Raw genomic sequence first — 25,645 nt, forward strand, 5'->3', positions numbered from 1 at the left:
AACAAGGTATAACGTCTAGAAAGAGCATCCGCAACCACATTTATTTTACCTTGCTTATGTTTGATCACATAAGGAAATTGCTCAAGGAACTCCACCCACTTGGCATGTCTCTTATTAAGCTTGCTTTGGCTTTTCAAATATTTAAGGGATTCATGATCACTATGTATCACAAACTCCTTTTGAAAAAGATAATGTTTCCAATTTTGCAAGGCTCTTACAAGAGCATAAAGTTCTTTATCATAGGTGGAGTAGTTGAGATAACTCCCATTGAGTTTCTCACTAAAATAAGTTATGGGGTGGCCCTCTTGAAGGAGAACAGCCCCAATGCCTATATTAGAAGCATCACATTCCATTTCAAATGTTTTAGTAAAGTTAGGAAGGGCTAAAATGAGAGCCTTAGTCAATTTTTCCTTTAAAGTTTCAAAAGCTTGAATTTAGTCTTGTCCCCACTTGAATACCACATCCTTCTTTACTATAGCATTTAGTGGTGCGGCAATGGTACTAAAGTTTTGCACAAACCGCCTATAAAAACTAGCAAGTCCATGAAAACTTCGTACCTCATTAACATTGGTGGGTGTTGGCCAATGTTGAATTTCTGCAACCTTTTCTTTGTTTACATGCACCCCTTTTAAACTAACAACAAGCCCTAGGAAGTCTATATGATCTAATGCAAACATACACTTAGCATGATAGCATACAAATTTTCCCTCCTAAGGGTTTCTAATACTTGCCTAACATGTGACTCATGATCTTCTAAAGACAAGCTATATATTAGTATGTCATCAAAATAAACTACTACAAACTTGCCAATGAAAGGTCTAAGAACATGGTGCATGAGTCGCATAAAGGTACTAGGAGCATTAGTCAAACCAAATGGCATGACTAACCACTCATATAAACCAAATTTGCTCTTAAAAGCGGTTTTCCAATCATCCCCCGGTTTAATTCGAATTTGATTATAACCACTCTTAAGATCAATCTTGAAAAATATTTTAGACCCATGTAATTCATCCAACAAGTCATCTAATATTGGGATGGGATGCTTATACTTGATGGTTATGTAATTTATAGCGCGACAATTCGTACACATCCTCCATGTCCCATCCTTTCTAGGGACAAGGATCACATGCATAACACATGGGCTCATGCTATCTTGTACTCACCCCTTAGCAATTAAAGCTTCTACTTGTTGTTGAATTTCTTTTGTCTCAGTTGGATTGGTCCTATAGGCAGGCCCTTAGAGGAGGTAAAGAAGCACCGGGTACAAAATCTATTTGGTGCTCAATGCCCCTTAGAGGAGGTAATCCCTTTAGGGGGTCTTGAAAAACATCATTAAATTCCTTTACCAAATTTGTCAAACAATGAGGACTATCCAAGACTAACTCTTTCTCAAGGGTCCTGGGGATAGCTATAAACATATTCTTTTGGGATAGCATTACCTTTTTGACCTCTTGATGGGAAATGATAAGGCTTTTCTTTGAGTTCTTTTTTTCTTTTTCGATCTCTCTCTTCTCTTTCATCTTAACTTGGCCCTCATGGACTTCCTTTAGTGAGAGAGACTTGAGTGTGACCTTATGCCCATGGAAGTTGAAAGAAATTTTGTTGGTAAGGCCATCATGAATTGTTTTTCTATCAAATTGCCATGGCCTACTTAAAAGAATGTAAGTGGTTTCCATAGGTACAACATCACACAAGACCTCATCTTTATATTTGCCAATGGAAAAGGCTATGAGGACTTGTTTATTTACTATGATCTCCCCTTCTTCACTAAGCCATTGAAGCTTATAGGGCTTGGCATTAAACCAAGTTTATCTACTACTCTTGTGCTAGCCACATTTTCACAACTACCCCCATCATTCACTATTAAAGAACATAACTTATCATTGATGAGACATCTAGTATGAAAAATATTTTCTCTTTGACTTTTATCAAAGGGTTTCAAAACCACCTCACACAACACCCAACCTATTTCTCTCTACCACATAATCAGCACTTGACATTGTTGCGGGGGGTTAACAGAAAGGACCAATTTGTGTATTTTTTAAAAACAAAGGGACCAAATTGATTTTTTTAACAACTATGGTACTAAATTGAATATTAACCCTAAATATAGGGACCGATAAGGTAATTATATATAATTTATTTTATATGTTTTTAAAGAGAAATAAAAGTTACATGGTTAACATCAAGTAATTAATGCTATTTTTTAAAGATAAAGACTCTTAATAAATATTCAAAAGTTTGATATTTTATATATGTTGTGAGCCTTCTTAATATTTTGCCGCTTTTCTAAACAATTAATATTTATTTGAAAAAAAAGTGGTATAAAACCAAAATCAAATATTACAAATATTTAGGGGTTTTTATTAAGAGTATATCATCATTCTCAGATTTTATAGTGAATAATAATTCATAGACCATTTTAATCTATATATTAATTAATATATCATGTTTCACATAATTATGTTTTGAGAATAATAAATAATAACATGTTTTTGTGTATGTAATAATTTATTTTGAAAATTAAACAAAAGTTATACAAAGTCTTTCCTAAGTAACACAATTGAATATATTGATATGATGAAGACTTTGACGACTAAGCAAAACATTAGATGTATCTCAAGACTAGAGGAAGTCTTTAAGAAAGACACATATCAAAGAAAGAAAAAAAATACTAAGTCGAAGGTTATATGCTCAAAGCACAAGACTTGGATCCTTACTAAATAAAGTCTTAGAAGAAGATGACAAGACACAATCATGCTAAAGAATCAAAAGATATAAGATGATAAACTTGAGGTGTAATATACATGTGTTCAACAAAAAGAATGTTACAAAATATAAGAAGTCTAAAAGTTACAAAAAGATGCTCAAGAATACATCTTAAGGATGATTATGCTCAAGAACACATCCCAATGATTTTTTGATGCAATTGGTGTTATAAAAACAACAAAGAAGTAATAGAGAAAAATATTGTTCTTTCTATAACCTCTTGAATCTATCAACAAAAGATATGAATCTAAAGTTAAGCATGTTCTAAAAATAAGGTAACACAGAGACAAGCAAAAACATGTAAGCTTCAACAATCTCATTTAGAATGTTTATAAAATGAAACTTTTGCATGAAAATACGAGTGTAGTAAACATGTATTACATAAATATTGCATGTAAAAAACAATTCTAGTTTCGTAATTGCGTAGTCAAAACTAGTGTGTATAATAGATCACAAATAAAAAAAATTCTTTGTAAATCCTTCACTCAAATAAGTTAAGACTTTAGAAGTAATGAGCCTTATTTTTTATCGTTGCTAGCGAGAGTTTACCTTATAAAAATATTTTTACTATTGTATAGCTTGAAGTTACTTTGTATACTCTTGTAAGTTATAAGTAACAAAGATCAATACTAGCAATTGTGTGATTAGTGGATCTCTTTATAGGTTGCGAAGAAGAATTGGAGATAGTATAGTTTAGGGCGAACCAATATATCCGATAAGTCTCAAATAAGTTGTTTTGATAATGATGTTTGAAGAAGATGATGTTGAATATGCATTGTTTTGTTATAACTTTCATTGCATGTGTTTATGAGTCTTGCACACAAGGTAATCACAAAAACTTCAATTTAGTACACTACCTAATCTTAACCTTAAACATAAAAGTTGTTTTTGGAAGTCAAAATGCGTTGGAAGGGTTTTAAGTTTGTTTAAATCTATTAAGGTTTTATGTAATTTAGTAAGTATTTTCTAATAAGACTAGTTTTTTTTCAAAAGAGTTTAAGAAAGGACTAACATTCTTTTCCAACATTTGGCCTCAAAGGTGGTTTTGGAAAGTTACTCAAAACAAAGATTCTGAAAAAAAAAGTTATAAATAGCTACCAAACCTTTGTTGAGGGTGTTGCAAACCTCCTTTATTTTGTAGTAAAAGTTACCCTTTCTTGTTGATAGAGGTGTATGGGATGTTATAATGAATGGACCATATATTCCTATGAATTTTATTAACAATATGCATGTTTGAGAAGGATTTTAATTCTTGGATTGAAGAGGAGATAAGAAATTTGAGTATAATGTAAATTTAAACATGAATGAACGTAAATTGAACACACATATAGATCTTATCATATCATGATTCTCACACATTCATATAATCAAGAAGGAATAGACACTTACCTTGATCCATGAGTGATCCTAATTGAGTAGTTACTTTATCTCCTTTGGCCCAATCTATCTCTTAGCAATTTCGTTCTTGTCACACACTTTCGTGATGGTTATCAGTGGGATAACTATTATTTGCAGAGACAGAACCCTATAGCCTTTAGTTCCCAATCTCCATCAGATGTAGGTTTTCATTAGGTATATCATCATATATATATTTCTCACGTTAACCAATTGGCCATTTATTCTATTATTATTATTAAATCATATTTGGGCCCAAAGCCCAAACTCGAAGTCATGTGAGTCACTTTATAGAAATTAATTTACATAATTTCTTACATTCTCCCACTTGACTCATATGAGTTATAATACTTTCATGATTTAATAATTATATAAATGCGCATTTAAAAGGCCTTACATAAATTGGTTCTATCATTAATCAAAATCAAGGATACAGAAATAATAAGAGTCATGGCGGTTACATGTCATTTCAATCGACACATTTCCTTCCATGTACTACTATATCATCCTTTCTCCTTAATATGACTTTATAATGAGAATTCCATAATAGGTTCAAACATAATGTCATTTTCATCAATAACAACATAATTTGTTTTCCACAACATAATTTACATGCATATACATAAAGTAGAAAACATAAATTTCAGAAACTTTATTTATTCAATAAGCTCGGAGTGTCAAATAAGCATTAATAACAACATTCATCATTCACTAGTAGACATAATGTCCATATTTACAACATGACCAGTAAATGTTTTGGGCGGTAACCCTTTTGTTAAAAGGTCAGCAATCATAAGATCAGTGCTAATATGTTCTATTGACACTCTATGTTTCTGAACTTCTTCTTTAACGACAAAGTATTTCAATTACATATGTTTAGCACCTTTGGAATACTTGTCATTTTTAGAAAAGAAAACTGCTGCGGAGTTATCACAATAAATTCTCAGCGGCTTGGCAATACTGTCAACAATTCCAAGTCCTGAAACAAAATTCCGCAACCAATTAGCCTGAATTGTGGCCTCAAAGCATGCCACAAATTCAGCCTCCATGGTGGATGCAGCAATGACTGTCTGCTTCGCACTTTTCCATGAAATCGCTCCTCCGGCTAAAAGATACACATAACCAAAAGTAGACTTTCGTGTATCCACACAGCCAGCAAAATCTGAATTTGTATATCCAATCACCTCAAGATTATCAGATCTTTTATAAGTAAGCATGTGATCCTTCGTTCCTTGCAAGTATCTTAAAACTTTCTTTGCAGCTTTCCAATGATCCAATCCTGGATTACTCTGGTATCTACCAAGCATACCAACTGCAAAACTAATATCTGGTCGTGTACAAGTTTGAGCATACATTAAACTCCCAACAATAGATGCATAAGGTATATTCTCCATCTGTTTCCGTTCCAAGTCATTCTTTGGACATTGCATGAGACTAAATTTGTCTCCTTTCTGTATTGGAACAGGAGATGTCGAACATTTATCCATTCTGAATCTCTCTAAAACTTTATTAATATATGCTTTCTGAGACAAACCTAACAGTCCTTGTGATCTGTCACGGAATATTTCAATTCCTATCACATAGTATGCCTCACCCATATCTTTCATCTCAAAGTTATTAGAGAGAAACTTCTTAGTCTCACTTAATAGACCAAGATCATTAGTTGCAAGCAAGATATCATCAACATACAGAATCAAGAATATAAACTTGCTCCCACTGACCTTCAGGCGTATACACCAATCAACGATGTTTTCCTTAAACCCAAAAGACACAATAGTATCATTGAACTTAAGATAACATTGCCTAGAAGCCTGTTTAAGCCCGTATATTGATTTCTTAAGTTTACACACCATGTGTTCCTTTCCTTCTTCAATGAACCCCATTGGTTGGTCCATATAAACATCCTCTTCTAAATCCCCATTTAGAAAGGCAGTTTTGACATCCATCTGATGCAACTCAAGATCATAATGAGCTATTAATGCCATGATAATTCTAAAGGAATAATATTTCTTAGAAACAGGAGAAAATGTTTCCTTATAATCAATGCCATCCTTTTGAGTAAAACCTTTGGCAACAAGTCGGGCCTTGTAACGTTCGATATTGTCATGAGAGTCACGTTTAGTCTTAAAGACCCATTTACACCCGACTCTCTTGCATCCTTCTAGCAATTCTATAAGGTCCCATACATCATTCTGTGCCATTGATTTAAGCTCATCTTTCATGACATCTAACCACTTATCAGAATTATCATCATTGATGGCGTCTGAAAATGAAACTGGATCATTATCAATACCTAAGTCATTTTCTGACTCTTGTAGATAAACCACATAATCATTCGAAATACCAGACTTTCTTTCTCTTTGAGATCTTCTTAATACTATTTCTTGTGGTTGTTCTACTACGGGTTCATTGTTAACTTCATGATCATTAATTTGTTGTTCTTCTTCATCGTTGAGTGACTCAACTACATTAGGAACAACAATACTTGAAGTAAAGGTACTAGTTAAAGGAACTTGTACTCTAACTTCCTTAATCTCCACATTTTGTGAAGTATCACTCCCACTGGTTTTCACCATTTTCAATGAACCGTGCATTTCCAGATTCAACAATTCTTGTGTTATGGGTAGGACAGTAAAACATATACCCTTTTGACTTTGCTGGATAACCAATGAAATATCCACTGATTGTTCTTGCATCCAATTTCTTTTCTTGCGGATTGTATATTCTGACTTCTGCCTGACATCCCCAAACATGCAGGTGTCTCAAACTGGGTTTCCTTCCTGTCAACAATTCAAAAGGTGTCTTTTGAACTGCCTTACTAGGAACCCTGTTCAACAGATACATGGCAGTTTTTAAAGCATATATCCACAATGAAATAAGTACAGTTGACTTACTTAACATGCTCCTAACCATATCCATTAGGGATCGATTACGCCTTTCTGAAACACCATTTTGTTGTGGTGTACCTGACATTGTGTATTGAGCACAAATACCACGCCTCTCAAGGAACTTAGCAAACAGACCAGGGTGTTGTCCACTTTCATCATACTTTCCATAATATTCACCACCTCTATCTGACCTGACAATTTTCACCTTTCTGTCTAATTGCCTTTCCACTTCATTTATATAAACTTCCAAGGCATTCACCGCTTGCGATTTTTCATGCAGTAAATAGACATAACCATAACGCGAAAAATCATCAATAAAGGTGATAAAATATCTTTCTTTATTGAAAGAATTTACATCAAAAGGTCCACATATATCAGTGTGTATAATTTCAAGAAGCTGAGTACTTCTTGTGGCTCCCTTCTTTGTGTGTTTTGTTTGTTTGCCTTTAATACAATCCACACATACATTCAGATCAGTAAAATCCAAACTTGGAAGTATTTCATTCTTTACCAATCTCTCCATCATTTCTTAGGAAATATGTCCCAAACGTTTGTGCCACAAGAAAGCAGAACATTCATTCACTAAACTACATTTAGTGCCAACATTATGATGCGAGGTCATAAGAGTTTCAGCATATAGATTATCAAGGTTCAATCTATATAATCCATCATAAAGAGTACCAGATCCAATCAAATAGGTACGCTGATATAAACTGAAACATCCATTCCCAAATTTAAAAGAGTATCCGGCAACATCAAGTTTAGACAATGAAACTAAATTCCTAGATATACTAGGCACATAAAAAGCATCCATCAAGTCTAAATAAAATCCAATGTCGAGGATTAAACGATAAGTCCCGACTGCTTCCATTGGAACCTTCTCTCTATTCCCCATGAAGACAAACTTTTCATTTGGCTTTATGGTTCGGGTTAAAAGGAATCCTTGCATCATGTTAGAAACATGAGTTGTGCATCCAGAATCAATCCACCAAGAATTATATCAAACTTCAGTTAAGTTTGATTCAAAACATACATAATAAGCATTATGCTTACCCTTCTTTTCGAACCAAGCCTTACGTTTCAGACAATCCTTTTGGAAATGTCCAGATTTCTTGCATAAATGACATTTGCCATTCTTCTTCTGGAGCCTAGTAGAGGACTCATTTATCTTCAGTGGTCCTTTACCCTTTCCATGTTTCTTGAAGACCTTCTTTCCAGCTCCCTGATTGTTCACATAATGTATAGAGTGGTTTCCTCAATTTTTCAATCTAGTCTCTTCCTGAACTAACATGTTATAGTTCTCATCCACTATCATTCCAATAGACTTAAGTCTTGCCGCAATATTAGTCATTTCAATGACATGTTCGTGCATAGTACGAGAACCATCAAATTCCATGGTGGTTAATGTACTCGTTTTTTTTTATCAGCAATGAATAAATTAAATTAGGGGGATACTTCAGGGGTATCCCAACCCGTATACAACAAAGACAGAGAAAGACGTGATTTAACCTACATAACCACACCCAAAAGCATAGAACTACACCAGAACTGCACCAGAATTTTGGCAGTACCTATTCCCAAAAGCCAAATGCACTTAAAGGAAGAGCAGAAACTATAACCAAAAAAACAGAATCAAAGGGTGTTTCACCTGCAGCCAAAAAACCAGCAGCTATGCCATGAAGGCTATAGTGTTGGCACTTTAGTTACCGAACCAAAAACTGTACCAGCATTCTAACAGCAGCCAAATCTCCACCCAAACACCCATAATCTGCTAACCAAACTTGGGCTCCTCCTGCTACCTAACCTACTCCAACATCCTCTTCTTGCCTTCTTACTCCTTTGTGACGTAGTTCCATTATAAAATGCGCCTGAGATCTACACTTCAGTCTTCTCTCGTGTTTCCCTACAACTCTATGGTCGGCACCTTGAACCAGAATTAAGAAATAACAACACTTCATGCAAGCGAAAGCTACGAGCACTCCATAATTGTAACTATGGTCTGGCTTTGAGAGCTCCAAACTTCATTGTCTCGAGTGACACAGCCAACAAGCCTCCCAGTAACATATCAAAGAATACCTAGCTGCACTTTTATCCACGACAGACTCGTCTCCCTTCACTTCTTCTACGTTGATCATCTGGTATTGGTATGGCTTGAGTAGCACCCCTACACCTACCTCTACATTCTTACCACACCCAGCTACGTTCAAAGCCCTCTGCCAACTTTTCCAATATCTCTCTTCTCTAGAGGTTAGACATGGTAAGAAGGTTCTGTTGTGATACAACCGCAGCTCCAGAAAAAATAATGACCAACGAGGTGAAAACAAATTGGACAAAACATAGAAGTCGTCCCCACAATTCCATACCTATTCCATCGTCCTTTTGCTCCCTACACCTGGGTTAATGATCTGGCAGCGCCACCCCATTACCTAGCCTAATCTGAAGGAGGCGATGAGTTATCTCGATCTCTCTTAGGTCCAACACACCTGGTCAATTGCAGCAGACAGAAACATCACTCATACCACCCGCTGAAAGCTGTACCAATAACAAACTCAAGATCCTTCAAGGATGTACATAGGATGAGCCACCACAGCCTGACTGAGCCCCTTTCACATTTTCTGTAATATGGACTCCAGCAAACCGCCACCACACCGTTATCCTTACTCTGTTACGAACCGCAAACACTACCAACCTCTCACACAATCAGTTACTGGAGTTCCTTCTTGAGATCATCTCTCGCCATTCAGAACATGCTCTTTACTTCATTCAACAACGAACCAGTACCACCTATATAAACACCAGAAACACAAACACCACAGACACAACAAACCATATAACAGTTTAAACCTGTCAGTTAACTATAGAGAGGCAGTGGTTGGGGTTCAAAATCCAATCTGAGAACGCATAAGAGAATCCAATTGTCTTATGTTTTAACCACAACCATGACCATAACTGGGCGTTTTGGAACACTTCGTCCGCATTAGGTATCCCTCCTCTAAAAACTACATGGTTCCGCTGTTCCCAAATGCTTCTAACAATTGCCGCCCATAACCCTCTCCATACCTGTACTCATTAATGTCCCAACAAGAGACTTATCAGTAGTTTGGGAGCGCTCTTCCACAAATTTCATAAATTCTTTTGCACTATCAGTTTTGGGAAGAGCCGACTTAATATTACTTGTTATGCTCATTCGCATAAAGATACAGGAACAGATACTTGATCACACATGCTTAACATTAATATTTTGAGTCATAAACTAAACATACAATACATATTCAGAAAACATTCTATGTATACTAATGTTCTCCTTTGGGAGATTCATTAATACGCAAAACATAATGATGATAATAGTATTAACTTTATTTGGTAAGATATATGCATTAACTAGAAACACTTGTTATCTTTGGATATACAAGCAAAACTAATAACACATACTCACTACCAACAATCATATTCATTTATTATAAGGACAACTAATCAACCTTTGGGTGATCCAAAAATGTCTTATAATAATGAATTTCCATTTACCCATATATAAATAATTTAGCATCCATTCTATAGGTAATTGAAATAAAATTTATCAGTAATCTGAAATTAAATAAAACTTAAAGATTTGATCACTTTGGTGATTACAAATCTATCATACAAATAACTTCAAAAATTATATCATTAATTGAAATAAAATTCATCCATAATTTATAATTAAATAAAACATAAAGATTTGATCACTTTGGTGATTACAAATCTATCATACAAATAATTCCTAAAATTATATCATTAATTGAAATAAAATTCATCCATAATTTGGAATTAAATAAAACATAAAGATTTGATCACTTTGGTGATTACAAATCTATCATACAAATAATTCCAACAATATATCATTAATTGAAATAAAATTTCATCCATAATTTGGAATTAAATAAAACATAAAGATTTGATCACTTTGGTGATTACAAAAATCTATCATACAAATAATTCCAAAATTTTAATTTTTTAAAAATATTAATACATAAAGCGGAAAAATAATGACTTTCCATTCCTCACTTTCAATTAATCAATTAAACTTCAATTTAATGCAAATTAAAGTACATTATAACATAATAAAATTTCAATAAAACTTTAATTAAACTTTAATTTAATGTAAATAAAATTACATTAAAACATAATAAAAAAAATTAAAAAAAAATTCATACATGATACTATTTTATTTTCCCGTAACACAAATGCTGCCAAATTAGTTGATACTATTCACAATAATAGGTGCATCCAAAAAGGACGTAAGGTGCAGGGAAGAATATAACAAACACTTAAAATAAATTTTGATGAATAATGGGCCATTCCATACGGGTCAACTATTATTGTGAATTCAATAGCTGCAGGAACGAATTCACACGTGCAATTTCATCCCTTACCCAAGCACCAAACGGTAGTTGATGTAAACCTTAATACATAAACCCTAATTTTAAAATTAGGGTTTTTCAATTGGGATTATTTTAAAATTAGGGCTCTTTGATTTTGATGGTTTAGGATAATTAGGGATCTATTATAGAGGAATGAAAACCTTAATTTATAAATCCTAATTTTAAAATTAGAGTTTTTAAATTGAGAATATTTTAAAATGAGGGTTCTTTGATTTTTGAAAAGCATTAATGGAGAATCACAACATGAGCAACGAGGCTCTGATACCACATGTAAATTTAAACATGAATAAACGTAAATTGAACACATACAATAATGTTCACATATAGATCTTATCATATCATGATTCTCACACATTCATATAATCAAGAAGGAATAGGCACTTACCTTGATCCATGAGTGATCCTAATTGAGCAGTTACTTTATCTCCTTTGGCCCAATCTATCTCTTAGCAATTCCATTCTTGTCACACACTTTCGTGATGGTTATCAGTGGGACAACTATTATTTGCAGAGACAGAACCCTATAGCCTTTAGTTCCCAATCTCCATTAGATGTAGGTTTTCATTAGGTATATCATCATATATATATTTCTCACGTTAACCAATGGACCCTTTATTCTATTATTATTATTATTAAATCATATTTGGGCCCAAAGCCCAGACTTTAAGTCATGTGAGTCACTTTATAGAAATTAATTTACATAATTTCTTACATATAATGCTAGAGCAAGAAACATTATTCTTCTTCACTCTTCATGGAGGAATTCTTCAAAGTATCAACATGTAAGAATGCAAAAGAAATATGAAAAGCCTTGGAGAATATTGAGACTGTACCGGTATGGCCGAGAGGCCGAGACCTGAGAAGACTTGGCCGAGAGGCTGAGACCTTAGAAGACTTGGCCGAGAGGCCGAGACCTGAGAAGACTTGGCCGAGAGGCCGAGACCTTAGAAGACTTGGCCGAGAGGCCGAGGGGCCGAGACCTTAGAAGGCCTTGCCGAGAGGCCGAGACCTTGGAAGGCTTGGCCGAGACGGCCAAGGGGCCGAGACCTTAGAAGACTTGCCCGAGGGGCCGAGACCTTAGAAGACTTAGCCGAGAGGCCGAGACGACCGAGAGGCCGAGACCTTAGAAGACTTGGCCGAGACGACCGAGACCACTGGAACATGGCCGATGGTCGACCCATGCCATGATGATTTGGCCGATGGCCGACCCCTATTATAGTTAACGCTCAAACCAAGATCAGTGAAGTTAATCTATCATTAAGAATTAGGTAATGCAAACCTAAGAGGTGTCCACCTCGATAAATGGGCCCAACAAGGTAGGCCCACTAGAATAATATAAATAGTACGCATCCCAAGGAGTAAGGTATGTCATTTATCACTCTGAGAGCTGACCACCCGCTTTACTGACTTGAGCGTCGGAGTGCCTTCGCAGGTACCCCCACCATCCGGTGTTCAGCCGAGGCCGAGGGCCGAAGGAGAAGCAGGAGGACGAAGAGAACCTCAGTTCACTACCCAGTCACCTGACCGACCGAAGGAAGGAGAAGAAGACTTCAACAGTTCTCTAGGTCTCATCTCCCTAGCAGGAACACTTACAATACGTTATATTTTACTGTAAGTTTTTTATTTTGATTGTATTTGATGATACAGTCTATTCTAGAGTAGAAACTTTCTTATCAAATGCAACTTTATCTTGTTTGAGCATTTTGTTTTTTAAAATAATGCTTTAATTTTTTTGTTCTAATTTTAAATATTTCTCAAACAAATTGTTTCAACTTTTAATAAAATTCTCATAAGAAAGATCGTTATTATTTTATCATAACACGATGAATCATCAGATGGTGAGAAAAGAATAAAGAGAGGTTTAGAATATGTACCTTTTTGTCTATTTTTTCCATTAGACATAGGTTGACATGTTTGTTTATTCCCGAGTTTGATTTTAAGTTTGTAGCTTCCCAACTAGTCATCAAACCATTTCTCTTGGACTTCGACTTCTTGCACATAGATTTTATGTGTCCAGGCTTATTGCACTTGTAGCAATCAACATCCTGTAAGGCTTCATCCTCCTTTTATCTGTAGGGGCTTTCTTTTCTTGTAAATTTAAACCTTCTATTTTCATGTCCTTTACATTTCACGACTGCTTAAAATGTTTAGACATCAACAATATCTCTCTATCGGTTGAATTATCCAACCCATTCCTAAATTCTCAGCTTCTACTTCTTCTAGAGCTTTGAATGCTCTTGCCACCTTTCATCTTATAGGAGTAGGCTTTATCTTTACTTTCAAACCTCTTTTTGAGGTTCATGCTTTCTTTTGACTATTGTCTTGGAGATGTGCTTTATGCACTCTCAAGATTTCAAGTAGCTTATCCCACATGAGTTTCTTCATATCTCAAGGCTCAGTTATGGTCATTCTTTCGGTTTCCAAATCACTACAAAAAAAAAAAAGTTTTAGAAATGATAAAATTAGTCACTAATTTCATTAGAGACTAATTTAGAATCCAATAGTATTAAGTATCTAAAACATTGGTAGCTAATGTTATTGGTAGCTAATGTTAGATACCAATTTGGATTCTGATTCAAAAACCAATTTAGTTATCATTATATAAAAACTAATTTGGTGATCAAATATATAGAAACTAATTTAATGATCATTTATATAGAAACATAATTTAACAACTAATTGCATTGAAATCAATTTAGCGATCAAATATATAGAAATTCATTTAGTGACCAAATATATAAATAACAAAAAATAGTGACTATATTGATGGCAAAAACGCACGCGGAAACAACACACACAATCCCGAATCAATTGTAGAAAAATAAACAACACAAGATTTAACGTGGTTCGGTCACCAACTGCAACCTACATCCACACGAGCAACTATTAGGTTTTCATTCTATCCTGTTGCACACCAATTACAAGTACAATGATCTCTTTAAATAGAGATAAATAGAGATAATAAAGGGACACAATGATTAAGCCCACTCACTAAAACATGGTGTCTACTCAGCCCAACCCAATTGGTCCTAGCTTCATACCCAACAATCTCCCACTTGAAGTCATGGAACAATGTTCACCTGCGCTTCAACTGTGTACAATGATTAAGCCCACTCACTAAACATGGTGTCTAGTCAGCCCAACCCAATTGGTATTGACTTCATACCCAACAATCTCCCACTTGAAGTCATGGAACAATGTTCACCTACGCTTCAACTATGTACATGTACTTCTGTAATCTGTCGACGAAACTCAATGTTCCACCTCTAGTTGCCACCAGCCTTCTTAATCATTTTGAAGACTTTGTTAAAAATCCCCTGAGTTTCAACACATCAGTCACTAACCCGTTCTCTGTTCCTACCGACTCCCACTTACAGGAACTGCCAAATCCTGGAACAACCTAAGAACAAACACTCTCCATATTCAACAAGAAATTTTCTAGAGAAGTTTCAACCGCTGGAATACTGGTTCTCCTAACCCACTGTCTTCTAGGAACCTCAGCTGAAGCACGACCCGAGCTCCCACTGCCATAAGTACCTCTGACTGGTCTACCTGAACCTTTCCATGCTCGTTCATCCTGAATCTGACCTGTGGTTCTGAGTTTCTCTCTTGTAGAGACAACCCTCTTCTGCCCACGAGATTTTGTGAACCGGACTTTGTTTATCTTCTGAACTGGGATGGTCACTCCCTTGGACACAGTAATTCGACCATATACAACGAACCTCTCTTTCTTCCGCAGGCCATGACAAGATTTCCCTTGACGACCTTCCACTGTTGATTTCCGAACTTCACTTTATGTCCCTGTTCGTCCAACTGCCTAACAGAAATCAAACTTTTCCTCAAGCTTGGAACAACTCTGACATCCTTCAAAGTCCAAAAACCAACTGGTGTCTTCAACACTATGTCACCCATGCCCGTAACATCAAGAGTTCTGTTGTCCGCTAGTCTTACCTTTCCAAAGTCTCCAATAACTAGATTCTGCAATGCTTCAGAATCCATGACCTAGGAATCCACACTGCTATCCGCGCAACAGACTAAAAGGTCCTCGTTCGCGGAGTCTTCTGCAATGTTGACTTGTTTATCATTTGGACATTAATTCCTGAAATGCCCCACCTCCTTCCAGTTCCAACATGTTACACTTGAGCAATCCCGAGTCTTTGACTGACTCCTTCTTTTGTTCTTGCTCCCACTATCTCTGATATTTTTCTTACCTCTAATGACATATAGCGATTCACTAGATAATTCCCAGAACTCCTTCTTCGGACATCCTCGCCAAGAATGAGATCACGAATCTTCTCAAAAGTGAATTCATCGGATTCCGTCGAACTGGTAACTGCTGTAACCGTTCCGGACTAACTGTCAGGCAAAGACAATAGCAATAGTAAAGCTTGAACTTCATCATCGAACTTAATGCCCATTGACGTAAGTCTGGATAAGATCATATTGATGTGCTCAGTAACTGAACTCGCAAATCCTCAATTTGCATTTTCCACCAACTGAAATTTGTACCATCAAATTTTCAATTCAGAACCTCCCGTCTTCTACCATCTCAAATGACTAAACGAGATACTCAGTACAACTAATTTCAGATCTTGGCAATCTTTTTTTTTTTTTTGCACCACCCAAAATCACTCACCAACAGACCTGGTCAGAGTCCCCACTGCACTAGCGCTCTGCACCACCACCGTCGTTGGTCACCGCCGTCGTGAAGCAGATCTGGGAGCCTTTCCTTGTACAGCCGTGAAACCCTAAGCCTTGGGATGCTGCTTCAAGTCCTGCGAAACCCTAGCTTTGGGACGCTGCTGCCACCTCTGCGAAACCCTAGCTTTGGGATGTTGTTGCCGCCTCTGTGAAACCCTAACTTTGGGACGCTACTGCAGCCGCAATTTTCACATCTCGTTGATTAATTTTTGTTTATTGGATCTCTAGTGTGTAAACGAACCAAAGCTCTTGATACCACTTGATGGGAAAAACGCACGCGGAAGCAACACACACAATCACGAATCAACTGCAGAAAAATAAACAACACAAAATTTAACGTGGTTCGGTTGCCAACTGCAACCTACATCCACACGGACAACTATTATGTTTTCATTCTATCTTGTTGCACACCAATAACAAGTACAATGATCTCTTTAAATAGAGATAAATAGAGATAATAAAGGGACACAATGATTAAGCTCACTCACTAAAACATGGTGTCTACTCAGCCCAACCCAATTGGTCCTGACTTCATACCCAACATATATTGGTCTTTAAATAATGACAATTTGTTTTAAAATATTTTGTACTTTCTTAAATTGTTTACTTAATCTCTCATATTTTATATTTATTTCTAAATTTAGCTTCAATAACTTTAAATTAATATTATGTTATACCACAAATTCAAACTCTTTTAATTTTGGAGCTTGAAGATTTTAGTATTTAGATAAATGAAATCATATGAAAAAGAAGGAATATTTCATTATTATTGTATAGACCATTATTATTATTGATGTGTGATAAATTTTATGTTACTAGTTAAAAGTGCAAAACATTTGAGTTGGTTTGTAAACTTTTGTTATATAAATATATATATATATGTAAATTACCCAATAGTGGTCCTGTAGAAACTCTTTATTATAAGAAGGCGGTTTTATCCAATAGTCGCCCTTTTAGAGTCTTTTTATTATAAAACTGACACTGCATTTTGAAGGACAATGTCTGGCCGTAAAAACGCCTTAAATGTCATGTCAAAAATAGTTCTTTTTACACTAGTTCTAATGTAAGTTATATTTATGGTTAAGACTATTTAGGAGATATGTGAAATTAAAAGTCAAACCGTTCAAGGATGACAGTGCAAGAATCAATTTCTTTCATTACCATAACAGTAGTGGTTAACTTTTCATTACCTTAAACCATAAAGTAATCCACCCATCTTAGAAGGGAAAAAAAGTTAATATAAAAATAACAGATAGATTTAAGTTAAAAGCTTATAGAGGTCATAGAATTCTAAAATGTTGCATGTGATAAGAAAGGGGAAAAAAATAAAGAAATCGTGACTCTTTCTGCTTATGATATACTCTTTCTCCTCATTTATTTATTTTAGATAGTAATGTTATTTGTTTTAACAATAAAATGAGATAAAGTTAGTGATACAAAAAAATAAACAACTAAAAGAATCACTTATTAATGTGGAGTTGCATGTGCATACAAAGTATTAATTATGTCATATCCTATTATGTGTAAAAAATCAAAGTTGAAATAATGTGTATGGTATGACACTTCGTGAAACATCTTTATGTTTTGAATTGACTCACATGTTAACACTAACAACATATTCATATAAAGTTATAAGAAAGTTAAGTATAATCTACAAAATCTTTTATTTCCCCATCATGGTTCCTCTCAAGATACCTTCAACATTTGCTTTAGAACACAATTATTCTCTACTTGTCAAACGATAAAATAAAATAAATTAGAGAGATTGAAATTTAAAAATATATATAGAATAATGTAACAAAATTATCTTGATAAGGATTAAGTGGTTAAGTGGATGGTTTGTTTCACCCTTATCTTCAGTTTTCTCGAAACATGCTAGCATGGATTGGTGACTACTATAGTTTATTCATTATCGAATAATTCCATTGTTTTCTTCAAAAATTTCTCAATATTTACAATTTTGATTCAAAGCTCATCTTTTTTTTTCTTAAGTACTTCCTAATCTTTTCTAAATCACCAAGCCCATGACGTTGTATCCACCCATTTGAGGAAGAAGATGAGTTATGGTAGTAAGACCTACATCTAATCACAATATATTCCATTCTAATATCACGCCAAACATCTAACTTATTTGGTGGAGGAATTCCTTGAGCATATGCAGTTTGTGTTAGTTCTTCAAATTAACATGTAAATTTTGTTTGTTAACATCAATATTTATACAAATAAAGATAATTTGTATTCTTATTAATTTAATTAGTTATCACTCTACTGGAGATAATTTGCCTAAATATTTATTAACAACTTAGACACGTGTAAATTCATTTCATCCCCAAAAACTTTCTTTACCAATAGAATATTGATCAAGAAAACAAAACGACAATTGTTATAATTTGATAACTCTCAATTTTGTCATTGTTTTCTAGGCTAAATGTAATTCCTTGTGGTTTATTTTGCTTTTATTTTCTATTCTTAGTTCATATTTGTATTTTCTATAGAATATTAGAGTTTCTATAAAAACATCATAAAACTTGCATTTTTCAAGTTATATTTTTTTTTAATCCTCTAACGAGTGTTTTGATGAATGTAGGAACATTTTTTGGATTGTACTTTGACCTTAAATTTGAGTCAAAAGGCAAAAATCTAAAGAAAACCGACATTACATGGTGAACAAAAGTCCCAACTAGCATTAGACGGTCAACGTTGCACTAAATGAAGGAGCTGAAGTAGTGAGTTTAGTTTTATACCTGATTTTGTGGTCTCGATTTCTGTTAACACCAAAGCTCATTCCTCTGTAAAGCATAAAAATTCTAGAAAATAGATTATTTGAAGAGAAACGAGAGAGACGTAATATAGTTATACAATGAAGTAGTTTAGTTTGTTTTTCATTCTCTATTTTTGACTTTTCCCAGCTCTATAAAAACTTGTTCACTTTATTTTGCATTTTTCTCTATCAATTCTTCTTCTCTTTACTTCCTATGTTTTATAATTGTTTTTCGAAGTTGAATTTGGTTTTGGGAATAGCGAAACAAAAATCATGTTAGACGATGCTTTATTTTAGTATTTTCTTCTTCAAAATCTTTTTATAACTCTATTTTCGATTATAATTAGTTTTTTTAAGAACATACAAACCGACTGGTTATGTTTTCTTCAGTAACAAGGATTCTAGATTTGGGTCTTTTATAATTTGAAGTTGAAGATTACTAACCATTATGTTTGTTCCCTATTGTTTGAATTCTTATTCCTTTAAGTTTCTGCACTTTACAATTTCATTTTGTAAGTTTTTGTTCAATTCAATTACAATTTAATTCCATTGGCATTTCCATTTCCTACAATACTCTATTTTATGTTTTTGCAATTTACTTTTCTTTTCTTTACTTCCACAAAATTTACATTTCCTGTCATTTACTTTTTTGCACTTTACTTTCCTCACAATTTACATTTCCAATCGTTTACTTTTCTTGCGACTAAAGATTCGATCATTTATGTTTCTTTGCAATTTACATTTAACGTTCTCACTTTTTTCTTATTTGTTATCTCTTCATATAACCATTAGATAGTCTTGTAAGTGATTTCTTACTAGATGGTTCAATAATTGTATAAAGAATCTTTCTGCATACTTTATTTTACTTTCCGCACAATAACCGTTAGACAATCTAGCAAGCGATTGCAGACTAGAGGGTGTCACAATATAATTCATTATTTATGTTTCATTTCTTTTGATTTTAGTTTACTTTGCTTTTTTACTTTCATGTCTTTACTATTCTATCATTTACATTCCCACTCTTACATTTCTAAGTGTTGCTACACATTCCATTAGACAATAATCTATAGATGTCTACTATTCACTTTGCTTTACTTTTCTGTTTCATTTTACATTCTAATATTAATGTCTTTCTTCTCCCTAGTTTTAATTTGTATAACAAGAATATGAGTAATGAAAATATAATACAAGAGATGCATTTTTAGGGATTCCACCTAGGTTGACCTTATACAGAATTTGGGATAACCTAGTTTTATTTGAAACTGGACGCAACTAACAATTTTGTCAAATTGGTTGTTGGGGACAAAAAAAATTGCTGATTTTGTCTCTTATTTCTTTTATTTTCTGAGGGTTTCTTTGCTCCTACAGACAATTTTATTAAAAGATCTTGATTAGAAGGTGTTTTAAAAATTGTCTTATCTATAGACAGTCAATTTTTTCTGAGCTTTTGGACCATCTAGTCTATTTTAGGAGAGTTTAGTAGAGTGTAGTATTTGTTTCTTTTATCAGTTTCATTTCTTTTGCATTACATATGAATTCATTTTCTTTTCATAATCAATATGCATATAATAAGTAATCTTCCTTTTATCATGGTCAACAACATAACCATAACCATGAGTCATACTACAAGCATTCTAATGATTCATATTGTGGCCATATTGTGAGCAAACTTATGTGAACTATAACTATCAGATGCATAGTGAATCAAATTTGCAAAAACTAGTTTATCAATCATATTAGCAATGACCTTCAAAGGTTCAAGAGATGCATAACAGACTGGATGAACTTTACTGGTAAGACAATTTGTTATGGGACAACAAGTTAGTTCAATCCAACAAATTGTTAAACCATTATAGTCGCATGTTAACGAGTATTTTGAGAAGCCCGACGTATCATATTTTGAACAACTTGTTCAACCAATTTTTGAAAATGAAATACCACCAAATGAAGAGTCAGCTTCAAAATTGATGAGGTAAATAAAGGAGATAAACATGGAAATTAAAAAAAATGAAATGAAAATTCAAAAAACTAACATGGAGATGCATCAAGATAACCTAAAATTCGAGAAAAAAGGGAGACTAGCTGAATCATATTTCAGAAACAGATTGATCAATTAAATAGGTCTATGCAAAAAAGTTGTCAATCCTCCCAGCTATGCAGATATATTAACTTTTGATGTAAATGAAAAGTTAAAGAGCTTGTTTTAATTCAAAAGGAAGAAAAACAACAGATGTTTCACAAAGATTCTATTTTATATTCTATTTCCAAATCATTTGGAGGTGCATACAATGAACTGCCAAACTTACCATCACCTAGCATCCAAACGACGTCTACCCATACACCGTCTACTAATCACATATCGTCCAATGCCTTCATGGAATCTGATATACCTACAAAATCTAATGTCACCATAGCATCTACTATCCCCGGAGCATCTTACCTTCCACCATTAACCCAAGCATCTACCCCACAACCGTCTAACACAGCGTCTAGCCCAGTAGAAACTAGTATCATCTAACCATCCACCATCATTTGAATACATATAGTCTCATATACCCATATTGTCTAATACCCCTATATTATTTACCTCACACTTACTTGGATAAATTTATTTCAAGAGATACTGATTTTGTTGTTTATTCACCTGATTGTGTTCATGAAGCTTTAATTGATGATGTTTTAGCTGATTTCCCTAATTGTGTTGCCTTCACTAATGAACATTGATTTTATTGTTAATGATTATGTTGAACCTATTCATACCAAGGACGTTGGTTTCGTTGATCTTGTTAAAGATTTTACTGATAAACTTAATTATGAAATTGTTGTTAGCTCTGATCCTATGTATGTCTTTGTTTAAACTAATGGTGATATTTGTACTGATTTTATTGTAGCAAATGATATACTAAAACCTTACAACGATTGACTGATGAGGCATGACGATAATGTTATTTATACAAATCCTGAACTTGAGTTTCTGAATTTAGTGAAATTTTTTAAATGAAAAAACTTATAAATTGCACTAATGAAAATTGTGTCATATGTAAAGAAATAAATGTTGTTATATACTCCACTGATTGAACTTGTGCTGAAATGAAATGTTAAATTGGAAAGTAGTATGAAAAACAAAAAAATTGAGAAAATATGAATCAAATAAAAGAGAAAGTGTGGTATGAAAAAGACAGAGAAAAAGAAACCAAATTAAAAAAAAAGGAAGGTGAAAAATGAGGAATTTTGGTTGTAAGCGAAAGAAGTAGTTTTCTACTTATTTTCTCAAACTAGTTTTCTTATTGTTCAATGAGTCGACCCTCAATGAGTCAATCAGAAACTTGACCATTCAACCAATCAATCACAATGAGAAGGTCACATGACGACACGTGACCGATCGACCCATGGCGACAAGCCATGGATTGACCAAGTCAGCAGGGTTATCCACAATTAAGGGTTGTCTAACACAACCCTAAACAGGAACCAACCCCTAATCCCGCCCACCAACAAAAGCCCATTAAGGTAATATAAATAGCACGAATTCCAATGACCAAGTACGTCATTATCTACAGTACTCTAACACCCAAGTGCTGACACCCTTACTGACTTGAGCGTTGGAGTGCCTTTTGCAGGTACCATCCCCGCCTATGAGACTAGACGACCGAGAGGAGGAAGGAGAAGCAGGAAGCTTGGAGTGATAGCGACCGACCGAGAGATCATTCTCTAGGCCCCAACACCCGTTCGAGAACAATTGGCGCCCACCGTGGGATCGAGAGGATAGCGTGAGTAAGCAACAATAGATGGTATCAACCCATAGCATGGCGAGCGAAAGGATGTCAGAGGCGGATCAGGCGGCGATGCTCATGGCTCTTCATAAAGAGTTGGTCGAGATGAAGAAGGCGCATGAAGAAACCACCAAGAAAAATGAGGAGGAAATCAAGAACCTCCGAAGAGAGAATCAAGAAATGAAGAAATGAAGTAGTTGAGGGAGGACCATCCCTAGGTCTGACCAACCAGGTCGGGAGGTCTTTTGCCATCGCTGCCGGCCCTCAGACCGAGAGGGAGCCGAAGAACAAGAATTTGACCTTGGAGATGGATGGTGAGTCTTACCCTAATAAATTGTTGAACACGAGCGGAACCGCCATGACCGATCGTCACCACATTTTCACTGACTTCGTCATGAGGGCTCCTTTGCCGAATAAGTGGAAAGGGTTCAATAGGGATCGCTATGATGGGATGACCGACCCTGATGAACACATGGACGCGTACACCACTCACATGAGTTTGTACACCATGGATGATGCGGTCCTACGCCGGGTCTTCCCCACCTCTCTAAAGGGAGGCACCTTGAGCGGGTTCATGAAGCTCCCTCCTAACTCCGTCGACAGCTTTGAGACGCTGGTTGCCAAGTTCAACGTCGAGTTCGCTACCAGTCGACCTCATCACCTAACGTCCATTGCCCTGGTCAGCATCCGCCAAGAGAAAGGGGAGTCACTGAGGAAGTTCATCGACCAATTTGGGAGGGTCGCCATGAGCATCCGAAATCTAAGTCTTGATGTGGCGATGCACCACATGCTCACGACCCTCTGATCGGGTCCCTTCGCAGATAGCTTATGCATGCAGCCCATGTTAGGATCGATGGCTATAAGGGGGTGAATTGTTTCCAAAAGATTTTCACAAATACTTTGCTCAGAATGAAACTTTAACAATCAACTCAGAACAACAATTCAGAAAGCCAATCAAATTACCAAACAAAAACAAATAACATAATTATAATCGATTAAAATATTGAATTAACCGGTTGTTTATGACAGCGGAAAATATCAAACAGATATGGAGAAAAGAGATAGAGAGAATTACACACAAGGTTTATACTGGTTCACTCTATCCAAAAGCTACATCCAGTCCTCAGTCAAACCATTGAGTATTTCACTATGTAACCAATCACAGATTACACACACACAACACAAAGAGGTGACTTTGAATCCTACAAAGCCTACTCACCCTCTTTGCACACAACCAACACCTTAAGCCAGAATCACACTGACTTTACAGGATTTTACAATAGTTTTACAGTGAGTAATATGAACAATTACAAGAACCTAAACAGGGGTAGAAAACACCTGGAATCATAGTACACCAGAAACCCTATTGATTAGTTCTTGAATCACAGCAAAGCTCAAAAACAATCTTTCTAACACTTGGTAAAACACCTTTTCACAAACAGTTGGTAATCTCTCAAATCAGAGTATTAAACTTTTCTGTTTTATCAATCCTTTCACGTTTGAAAGAATACTAGTTTTTGATCCGGTCGGTCATCGGTAGTCGGTGACGTCAGCAACAGATAGCCACGTGGACCGTTCTCAGTGGGACACGTGGGCCTGGGAAGCAGATGTGTCTTTGAGAGGGTCACCCAGGGGGTGATCGGTGATCAGGGGGTGATCGGTGGTCCGAGAGGATGCGCGATCAGCGCCTAGATAAGTGCCATGAGGCAGAAGGCGTGGCGCTATGATGCACCGATCAGTCGTCTGGGGTGAGTGATGGTCGTCAGGTCTTCGTGTTACGCGCGGTTAAGCTGGGACTGAGGGGTGATTCCCAGCGAGAGCGCTGCATACGAGCCTTGTGTGGTAGAGTATCAGAGAAAGGAGAAGTGAAGTGTTTAGTAGTGTCATGCACGAGAGTGGCCTAAGGGAGCTAGTAAGCTAGTCGGTGATTAGTGCCCTCTTAGCCCATAATGTGCATGGCGCAAAGCGGAGGTGATCGTTCACACAGTGGGTGATGCCTGGTGCGTGCGCTTAGCCAAGCCACACTTGGTACTCACGCCGAGGTTTCACGAGACACCTAGTGAAAGAAACGCGCTAAGTTACTTCATACACGAATAACTTAGGCGCGCAATAGAGTATATAAAGGCATTCCGCGCTCATGCAGAAGAGGTAAGATTCATTCTTGCAAGTTACTAGTTTACACACACACAGAGAATCACAGAGTGCACACGAGTCTCGCTGAGATTCTTAGTTTTGTAGTTCTTTGGTGGTTTTGCAAAGGCTGACTTGAGCGTCGGAGTGCAATCGGCCGCTAGAGGCGCCGTTTGTTGTGTTTCGCAGGTTTGCTTGGAGTTCTTGTGGAGTGCTTGGAGCGTTCTTGCGAAAGACAGAGTTTGACGTGGCGAATCCTTCGACGTTCGAATCACCTGCGAGATCAGTTTTATATTACTTGAGAAGCTACCGTTAAAGGCAAATTTCAACAACCAAATCAGTTAAAACAGGTTTTCAAAAAAAAATTGTTATGAAAACATACATTTAATCGGTTAAAACTGCGATTTAACCGGTTGAATGGTTTCGACAGTTATATAACTGATTCAAAAAACAGTTACAAAACACATTAGCCACCTAAGTGACAAACAACCGATAATCACGAAACTTTAATCGGTTGTTTTTTCCCTTTGCATGAAAAAACACTTTAATCTTTAAAAACAAATTGGAATAAGCTTTGTTTGAGAATCAAGACTGATCTTACTAAGATTCTAAACCCCAAACCAAAACCTAAACCTAAAACACAACACAACTTCAGGCTTCAAAGAGGATTTGATACATCAAAGCTTCCCATCTTCAACAGCCCACTGCAAGCCTGGACGAGTTGAGGCGCCGAGCTACCAAGTTCATGCAGCTGGAGGAGTTGCGTGAGTTCAGAAACCAAGTTTGAGTAGAGACGAGCGGTGAGAAGAA

Source organism: Phaseolus vulgaris, chromosome 6 (assembly GCF_051622355.1).
Source record: "Phaseolus vulgaris cultivar YP4 chromosome 6, ASM5162235v1, whole genome shotgun sequence".
Taxonomy (NCBI): Eukaryota; Viridiplantae; Streptophyta; class Magnoliopsida; order Fabales; family Fabaceae; genus Phaseolus; species Phaseolus vulgaris.